Source organism: Aquila chrysaetos, chromosome 23 (genome assembly GCF_900496995.4).
Source record: "Aquila chrysaetos chrysaetos chromosome 23, bAquChr1.4, whole genome shotgun sequence".
NCBI lineage: Eukaryota > Metazoa > Chordata > Aves > Accipitriformes > Accipitridae > Aquila > Aquila chrysaetos.
In genome coordinates this window covers 20122792-20133526 of record NC_044026.1, presented here as the reverse complement: position 1 = coordinate 20133526, position 10735 = coordinate 20122792, and positions in this window count along the sequence as shown.

Sequence of the window (10735 nt, the reverse complement as noted above, 5' to 3'; positions counted from 1 at the left end):
ATGTAATAGACTATTTCAGGGCACATGACTACTACCAACATGAAGGACACAGGTTTTATTCACAATTGCCTGCAGACGTTCCCCAGAATTAACTTAGAAATGCTGAGGATGTTTCCCAGAGATGTTTTTGTCTTGTTATAAATTGCATATGAGAGGTTTTGTTTATTATAAATGGTGTACCTTTTTCATCATGTCACTCCAGCATTTATCTTCCCCAAGCAGGCAAAATGTCTGGGCGTTTGTATGAGCATAGCCACCTCTGCTGTACTGTTCATTTCAAGCTCCCAAGCCTCTCTCCAAAGGAAGGTAAGCATCAATACCCATATTTCACCAGTGGACTAACCTTTATGCACACACACACAAAAAAAAGAAGTGACTGGCACAAAGTTACTTAACAGGCTGTTGGCAGAGCTGTGAAATAGAATAATGCAGATCTCCCAAGCCTGGTCCTGCATTATAATAGTTTTCTGTTGGACAATAGGAGATTCCACAGATACTTTCAATAGATGCTTTTTTTCAGCTCCCAACCTTCATTCAACCTCTAAATGACAGCTGCAAAAAGACAATCTTCTTACTAATCGTGCACAATGAGGGAGATTTGTAAAAGAGCTCAATGGGTAAAATTTTCAAAAGCAGTTAAACCTATTTGAAAGGTAATGAAATTTAGGCTCCTATATTGCTCATGAGCTCACCACCCAGAAATGGAGCCAGAGTATTGAACAAATGCAATCTGCATTGAGAAAAGTACAAGAGGACCCATTTTTCAAAGGCACTTGGAGAGCTGCAGCTGCCACAGTGACAGCTACAGGCAGATTTTCAAAGAGCCCAAACACCCAGTGTACGGAGGTCTTTTGAAAGACACCGATCATTTATTCTACATACCTAAGTGGACTTCTTTTGAAAATCTAGCGCAACAGGGGGGTTCTGAGCCCCTGTGAGGTCCCATGGGAGATGGTCTGGTGATGGGAGCCAGAGGACATCGCTGCGGCCAACTGCGGACCCTGAGGCTGGCCCAGGCTGGCACAGCCACCACCTCGGAGGGCAGGAGCATCCCAGCTGCACGGTGCGGCAGCCCATGCAGCATCCTCCACACCAGGCACCTCCAGCACCCACGGGATGGGAAGGCTATGGCGATCACCTCCCGGAGAGCATGGCTCTTCGCCAAGGGTGTCACATTTGTTGTCTTGCCACAGTATGACTTTCCTTTGTAGTGGCCTCTTGCATATCTCCTCAGAGGAGATGGATAAACTCCCTTCCACAGCCAAGTGTCAGGAGAGAAGTCCCTGCACTCAGGGCTCCACTGTTTCCTGATAACTGGATTACTGCGGCTAGGAGACAGTGAACCAGGGATTACTCCCTGCTGAGCTTGTGGAGTACAACATCCGCTGATTTACCAAATATTCTCCTTCTGCAAACTGTTCATCTCCTAGAGGGAACAAAGTGGTGGAAAGCATCCTGCCTATAACTTCTTCAAGCAAATTCTTCATTTTCATTGCTGTCACCCCTACCTGCTCATATCACGCTCTGTGTCCCAGTTCACCACTCTGTTTCAGTCACCAAAGTTAACAATAACTGTTCACAAAAGGGTAATTTTCTAACCCAGTCCATTCCAGGGATCTGATTTACAGCAGAGCTTTACAGACAGTTAATTACATTAAAATTTTTTATTTTTTTTTTTCTGAAACAGTGATCTGGGCTTATACCTGCATGACTGGAGGTCAGAAGGGCTGGGGAGGGAACTGAATATAACTCACAGTGTAAAAGTCCCCCGAGTGGATACTAGGTGCTGGTTTCTTGCATATGTAAAAATGGAAATGAAGCATTGTCAATTTTTCTCCTTCATTGCACAGCCTGGCTGATGCACAGCCTGTACTGCAAATGAAGATGCAGGCCACACAGTGTGAAGTGCTCCCACTGTGCCTTTGAAAATAGCTTATTCATCCTAAATTAGACAACTCCTTCGGTTTGTTATTGAACTTCATAAATCCTCCACTCACTCTCAGCATCTCATCGTGACACACAGTCATCAAAAACTGACACAGCTGGAAGGGATGTCTGAACTGGATAACACCTAGGATGCATGCTCACAGAGAATGAAGTATTTGAAGGAGAGACCATGCAGATATTTATTTGCAGGAATCTCCTGCCAGGCTTGAAGAATAACACAAGCAAAAGCATAACAGCATCTGAAAATGCAGCAAGTGAGAGAGTAAGGTTGCATGGTGGGCCAGTGGGAGTAAGGAATCAGCTTGTGCCTGGCAAACAAGGGATGAAAAGGGACTTGAGAATGAAGAGAGCTGCCTGTGTGAGATGCTCTTGGGGGGGCATTTGGAAAAGGTGCACAAAGAGTGCTGGTGTGAGCCAGTTGCAAGGAAAAAGACCTTGGCAGCAGCCCTCTGCACAGACTGGAAGAGAGACACTGCATTTTTTGAGAGCAGAGAGAAGACCAGTGTAGCAGGCAAGACTCAAGATAGTAGGCATCTGGGCAAGAAACCCTAGCTATAAAAGGGATAGGAAAAGCTACACGGCATATACTTTATACAGAACTCCCCTGCTGCAAGAAGGATAGGCCTGAGGATGCACAGAGAGGAACAGGTAGACAGTGAGCTCGAGCGATAAGCAATCAAGAAAGGTGCTGCCACCTTGGTGTAGAGAAAACATTAACATGTCTTTTAACCATGCTGAGCTCGTGCTGCCAACTGATCGTTTCCAAGGAAAAAACATCACAGGACAAGGTTTCCATCCTGATAGATGGAGACAAAGCAAAGTCAGGGAGATTTGAAAGACACCTGCATGAACAGAAGACATAAGTTTGTGGATGGGGACAGCTCAGAGAGGCAAAGAAGTGTACAAGGGGCAGAGGTTCCCAATATCCCACAAACAGCTGAGGGGAGACAAAAAGAAGTCATCAAAGATACTGCAGAAGGGAAAAAGTGGGCAGAAAATGAGAGAGCAGCTGAGGAAAGCAGGGTGTCATGGTTTAACTGCAGCCAGCAACTAAGCACCACACAGCTGCTCTATCACTCCCCCTCCTCAACTGGACAGGGGAGAGAAAATATAACAAAAAGCTTGTGGGTCAAGATAAGGACAGGGAGAGATCACTCACCAATTACTGTCACAGGCAGAACAGACTCGACTTGGGGAAATTAATTTATTGCCAATCAAACCAGAGCAGGGTAATGAGAAATAAAACCAAATCTTAAAACACCTTACCCCCACCCCTCCCTTCTTCCCAGGCACAGCTTCACTCCTGAATTTTTTACCTACCCTCCTCCACCCACCCAGTGGCACAGGGGGATGGAAAATGGGGTTTGGGGTCAGTTCTCCACACGCTGTCTCTGCTGCTCCTTCCTCCGCAGCAGCAGGACTCCTCACTCTTCCCCTGCTCCAGTGTGGGGTCTCTCCCACGGGAGACAGTCCTCCACAAACTGCTCCAACGTGGGTCCTTCCCCCGGGCTGCAGTCCTTCAGGCACAGACCGCTCCAGCGTGGGTCCCCCGCGGGGTCACAAGTCCTGCCAGAAAACCTGCTCCAGCGTGGGCTCCTCTCTCCATGGGGCCATAGGTCCTGCCAGGAGCCTGCTCCAGCGTGAGCTTCCCATGGGATCACAGCCTTCTTCGGGAACCCACCTGCTCCGGTGTGGGGTCCTCCCCGGGCTGCAGGTGGAGATCTGCTCCACCGTGGACCTCCCTGGGCTACAGGGGGACAGCCTGCCTCACCATGGTCTTCCCCACAGGCTACAGGGGAATCTCTGCTCCGGCGCCTGGAGCATCTCCTTCCCCTCCTTCTGCACTGACCTGGGGGTCTGCAGGGCTGTTGCTCTCACATGTTCTCACTCCTCTCTCTGGCTGCAGTTTCTGTTGTGCAGCAACTCTTTTTTCCCTTCTTAAATATGTTCTCCCAGAGGCACTACCACCATTGCTGATTGGCTTGGCCTTGGCCAGCAGCAGGTCCGTCCTGGAGCCAGCTGGCATTGACTCCATGGGACACAGGGGAAGCTTCTGGCAGCTTCTGACAGAAGCCACCACTGTAGCCCCCCCACTACCAAAACCTTGCTACGCAGATAAAATACACAGGGGAAGCCAAGATTTTGGGTTAAGTGTATAATCAAATATATCATCTTAAGTAACTACCTGGCCAAGCAAAGTGAGGCTAGTGGCACAGTGTAGTCTAGATAAGGCTAAAAAGAAAGAATTATAGATTTCTGTGCGAGAAATCTCAGTGCAGTGGAAGGGGAGGAAGCCAGATTAAAAGTCTGGGCTGGAGCTGAAAAAGAAGATGTTCTTCTTCCATGCAGTCTGTTTTCCACAGTCAGAGAATAAAAAAGAAGCTAGGTGCAAGGAGGTTGGGGACAGCAGCATTAGAACGGGCAAGGAAAGTACACGTACCTCATGCTTGTCCTCGGTTTCCTAATTCTTCCTGAAGGACACTTTATAGCCGAGCACTTTATAGCATGGCACTTTGGTCAAAAATTCCTGGAAGGCGTACATCTCCTTCTCTTGGCTGTCAGTGGAGCCAGCAGTTCCCTGCAGGTGCTGGCCCTTCGCAGGGATGTGGAAGTACTTCCCTGGAGAGACAGCTGAGGAGGCTAGAGCACGGCGCAGCATGCACACTGCAAAACAGGTAGCCTCAGGCCTGTAACACCAACCTCAAGGCTACAAACCCATCCTCCCAACACATTTTTTCAGGACCCACTGCCAGAGAGCGCTGAACTCCGCTGGGACCATCAGGGGTTACCTCAGTACCAATTTAGAAGACTGTACTTGGTAGGTGAAATCTGGGCAGAGTCAGCCTGAATGTTTATTCAGACGTTAACTCTGGCAAGGCCAGATGGGAATGCTAAAGGCCATAAGATCTATGTTGACACCTGGAATCGTGAGCATCAGCCCTCAGCTGTATCACTTCACAGGCATCTGTAGGTGCTGATTTAAGACTAAATCTTCCCTTCTGGCTCCTGGCATGCAGAAGCAGCATTCAGGACCTGCCAGCCCTTGTAGTCCTTTCCCTGGGCTGAGCAGTGCTGATGGTTTCACCTCCAGTTTCGCTCCTTTCTCTGCTACATCCCAGTACCCTCCTGTGGGATCCTGGGGTTGGAACATTTTTTTCTTTCAGTGTTGTCACTGACAAGTAGCTGGTGCAATAAATTATTGCTGAATGCATGCTATTCTCTTCCTTTTATAAGGAAAGATGTACTGAAGATGCACTTTTTTTTTTTTCCATCTTAGTTGTCATGGGAGAGGACAATTCCCCACCTAACAGAAAAACAGACAAAAATGGAAATATGTTATTATTAATAATAAAAATTGTACTCTGGGAGATAGGAACAAATGAAACAGCATCAAATACATATTTTAGAGAAAACAAAATGGTAAAACTTGTTGTCAACAAGGCTGTTTAAACTTTTTTTTCTACACAAGTGATTTCAAAGCTAGCTGGCAAAACTCACCATGAAATTTACTGGAGAAACACAGCAATGTAATATTACCATTTACCATCTTTGTATTGTACTTGAGGGATGTTTCAGAAAGAAAATCATGTAATATAGAGGCATTCAATAACAACAACTCTGAACAAATTGTTTTTCTCTACATCTAGCATCTGATTTGCTTTCTGTTATCTTCTCTCACATAAGGAGGAGAGCAGATCTCAGATGAGGGCAATGATTTGCCTCCTAAGTTACCAGGCAGGATGGCTGCAGTGGTGACAAGTAAGAGGCAGCAGAGCCAGCTGAGTCCCTGGTGATGCTCTGGATTAAGCCCTCCATGAATCCCGGCATCCGCCTTGCACGCTTGGGCCAAAACCCGCATCCCTGTGGTGTGCCATAGCGGCTTTCCACAGAGGGGGAAAAAAAAAAAACCCCTCTCAGTACATCTGCTGTGCGTAGGCTAGCACGTCCCATTGGTAGAGGGGGTAGGATGTGGAGGTGGGTCCCCCCACTCCCTGGGGTGGCTCCTTGCAAGGTACCAATTTTCTCATTGAGGAAAAGGCCCTGGAGAGCACAGACGGGTGCTTATTGTGGGGACTTCTTCCTCCTGATCAGGACAGCAACCCTGATATCATCCGACCACAGGCAGCAAGAGCTGGGGGAGGCTGCACGAGTGGGTAGTTAGAGACTGCCCCTTTTTGCAGAGATAAGCTGGCAAGCAACAAGTAGCAAACCATAAAGGACAAACCCCCCCCCCAACTTTAATAGGGTCACAAATAAAGCCATGTAAGAAGGATGGAGAGCCAGATGTGAAGGTATTTGGAAAGCATCCCACATGAGTACTTGAAAACCAGGCCACACTCTGCGACAGAGAAATGACTAAGAGGATGTCACTACATTCTTGGGAGAACACATAGAAATGGGAAAATGAGATGCCAGCAAGCTATTCCTCTGCACTGAGCTGTGCTGATGGGTGACAGATTTGGAGGATCCTCCTACAGCAGTGAGAGGAAGAGGCAGAAATTGGACAGAGCTTCCTCTTTTGTCCCAGTTTAATTTAAGTCTGGGTTTAATTTGGTGGGCTGTGCTCCCTTATCCCTACCACCCCTTCACAGGATTCATTTTAGGGGCTTTGCGTATCAACAGAGCATCTGTCTGGCTGGCTCCATTCTTATTGCTTAACTCCAGCTGAACTTAAGATATGAGCATGTCTGAGGAGCAAGGGAAGAATGGGGTTTTCTGGAAAGCAAAACCACCTACCAGTGTAGCCTAGTTTCTTAAAACACCTCCTATGAATTTGGCAGGGCTGGGTTTTCTGCCAAGAAATGGGTTTGCTCTGACAAAGGGTAGCAGAAGGAAAGATGGTGCAAATGTCACACAATGTCCAAAAAGTGTGGAGCGAGAACGAGGGTGCTGCAAGGCGGACACTTTGCTTCTGGTGTCTGAAAAACACAGTATATTAAAAAATAAAATCAGTAGCTATGTGGAGAAATACATAGTATTGGGGAAAAGTCAACACAAAATTCATAGAGGGAAGTCATAGTTCACAAACCTAATACTGTTTAAGTTAGGCATCAGTGAGGTTGTAAATAAGGGTAATCAGGTGGTACACGTATGCTTGGACTCTCTGAAAGCTTTCAGAAACTTACAGTTTTGTAATAACAGTTACAAAATAGGAAATCAAGAGTAGGAATGAGTCACTCTTTGCCATAGAGAAAGGCAAGCGGGGCAATCTGGGGAGCAGTCCTGCACTCTGTGCAGGCCAAAATATTCAGAAGTGATCTGGAAAAGCAAGTGAGCTATGAGGGACCAAACTCTGTGGGTGGTCCTGAGTTGCTCAAGGCAATAACAAGGAAAGCTGATCGCTAAGACTGGCAGAAAATTTGGTGTTTGGGTTGAGGGCATGGACAATAAATGACAAGAAACACAATGTAATAGTCATGGGAATAAATGACCTTGACTAATCATACCCATATTTGATAGGATCTAAACACCCTGTTCCCAGCAAGAAAAGGAACCTTGGAATCACTTTGATTAATTCTCTGAAAACATCAGCTCAGTGCTCACAGACCTAAAGGTAAACAGGAAGGCGCTATAAACGAATAAGGAGGGAACAAGTCAGTCATTTTAATACCTGGGCTTCCTTTCCCTTACAGTCTGTAGCAATAATTGCATTAAAGAATGGGAACTACTCTGTGTGGCAAGAAATGCCTTAATCTGCATTTGCCAGCAGTTATCACATGGTAGTGTTTGAGGCTGCTGGGACATACTTATTTGCAATACAGCAGAAAATTGGACAATGCTGAAGCATTGGCTGACAATCTTTAGTTTTTAGTGTTTTCAAATGGAAGTACTTACATTGTCTTATGCTGAGAAACTCGTTATGTGCTACCAAAACCATGGACATTATCGTCCATGTCTCCGGAATTCATCTGCAGGCTGATCAGAAAGACATATAACCACCATTGGCCCAGATCCACAAAAACACTTAGGAATATACGTCCCATTATGATTATTGGGAATTAGAGTACCTAAATGCTTTGTGAATCCAGTCATCTGCAGCCAACTTATTTGGTGGGTGTACATCAACAGAACTGGTAAAACACCATTGAATTTTAAATAATGATCTTCGGATGCTCTTGACATTCTTGTGCTAATTAACATATTGACATATCCAAGGCTTATGTTCTCTGATGGACACTCGTATTTCATCCATAAAGACCAGGTATGAGCCCAGGGCTCTGCCAATGTGCTAACCAATGCATCACTGCCAAGAATATCCCAATATCATCAGAATCCAAGCTGAGATGAAGATTACGGTCTATCAATACTCATTCTTGGGCTCAGAGGAGGGAGTTGATGCTTGATATAATCACCGCCTCAGTGACACCTGAAAGAGCTCCACAGCTCTGCTCATCAGTGAAGTTTGCATCGACTGCTAGAGGTGCCATAAGATTAAGAAGTCAGAATATTAGAAAAAAAACTTGAGTCAGTATCTGTTATCACCATTATTAGATCTACTAATTAGCTAGACAGAAAGGCAATAAAAGGGAACTACAATTTCAGGCAAATATGGCTTTCTGTGACAGCAACTATGCTTTTAGTTTCACATTTAGTTCCCCTGAATGAAATCCCAGATTCCCATCATAAACTGGGATAACTCAGTCTTTTTTTCAACACAAATGAGGACAAGTGACAATGCCCTCAAAACATTTCATTTTAGTGTTCTCCAGTAAATTCAAATTAATTCATTTCAGTTCAGCTAAACAGGTCATTGCATTTCCCATTTTGTGATATTACTGTGTGAAAGTTTTATTTAGGGAGGCAACTGTCATAACTCTCTCTTCTAAGCCAAATCTTACAGCATCCTCTGTGATGCCCCACATCACTGACTTCACAAGAAAAAGCACATTTGCACTCTGGAAAATACAGCTGGATCCATAAAAGAGAGTAAGGCCACAAATTACAGCTCTATGCTGGAGCAGACTGATATGGTATGTAATTTAATGATTTTTTTTTATAATTGATGCTGAATGAGACATTTCTAATCTGTTCAGGAAAATGGAGGATTCCAGTTTGAACCAACCCAAATCTAAGGAGTTCATATGGAGTTTCCTGATGGGAAATTTGATTTTGTGTTTTCAGTCAGAAAGTCATTCTTACAAAAACCACGAGTCCCTGTAGTGTGCCATGTATGTTGTGCTGTCCTTGTCCCTGCTGTAGACTGCACATTGTTCTGCTCTTGAATGGGAAGAAGATTCAGACTCAAATAAATAAAGCTAGGACATTTTCCCTTGGAAAAAAAGCTAACCTGACTAATGCAAAAGAAATGAACAGACTCTTTGATTGCTTTGTAGCTTATTTAAATGTAGCTTGCAACAAACTACCATTTTATCAGTTTATGAACAGTTGAAGGAAATATTTGATGACTGTACCAAATCATAATGATGTAGGATGAGTGGATCTGACAGCAAAACTGTCAAAGAAATTTGCAGCTAAAGATCTGCTGGTTTCAGTGGTCTCCATTAACAAATGAAGACCACAAGGCGACAGGAGATTATAGGGGATTTTGGACTTTCTGCAATGTAAAACTTCAGGAAGTGGAGAGGTTAAAAACAAAATAAAGCAAAAAGTTGGAGGTTATGACTAGGTGAACAGTTATTCAAAACTTAGATACCTATACTGAACCAGGCTCTCAATTTAATAGTGTTCAGTAGTCACAGTATGGTGATAAGCTGCCAGCAGGCTGGTGGATGAAATTACGTTATTTTACCTGTCTGTGTGTGCTGTCTCTAAGGTAAGACCCAATTCAGTAGCTCTCTGAGAGAGGTCTTTGAGGACAGCAGAGGCTTAAATAATTCCCCTCTACTCTCCACTAGCAAGAATGTTTCCTCCACCATAGTGCTGAGAAGGAAGAGAAAGGTGGACGAGGAAAACGCAGCGTGGCCATGAGGCAACACGCATTGGTGTGGGGCTGGGAGCAAGCACCTGGGGACTGGGACTGAGTGGGAGCTCCTCACACCAGGACCTCTGCTGCAGCCCTCCCCATGTGAAATCGTACCCTTGCTTCAGGCTCTGTGGTTTCAACCAAAGGACAGACTCTGCTAGAGGAAGGCAAGGCTAACTGGCCAAGGAGATGTTGTATTCAGAGGAGTGCTTTGTATAAACAGCTTCTGAAAACCTATGGGTTGACAGATATTCCAAACGGTCTTGTGATATCTCTGAGCATCTAATGTATGATGAACTACTGAAGGAAAAAAAGGGAAAATCATTCATTTGCAAGCAATTAGATTAGCTACAACGAAGTCAGAGGAAAGGTGAAGGCTTTGAAATATAATTACAAAGCTGAAATAACTGAGCTTTTATCCCCAAAATAGATACTGCATCAGAAGGGAACCTGAAAGTGTGAAATTGGTCAAGCTTTGTCTTATTTGGAAAATAGCTTTACTTGCAATGAGACAGAGAGCCAATTCTGATATCACACTGGTTTTCTAATGGCATAACTTCCCTGAACTCAGTGGTTTACTGTCTTGATTTACCACAAAAATGCACATAACAGTGTTCTGCAAATTCAATTCCACATTTATAGCAACTGCAGAGAGATGCAAGGTTGAGATAGAGAACTATGCCTGCACTTGGAAAAGCCAGCCCTGAATCAGGAGAAGAAAGCTCACTACCCTTCGTAAAAAAGAAAGGCATGGTGTGCAACTCCCACTCCATCTATGGAGAATGAATTCATAAACATGTTCCTAAACTTCACTGGGAAAGCAGATTGCAAAAACATTGTAGAAAATGTGCCAACAGATACGAT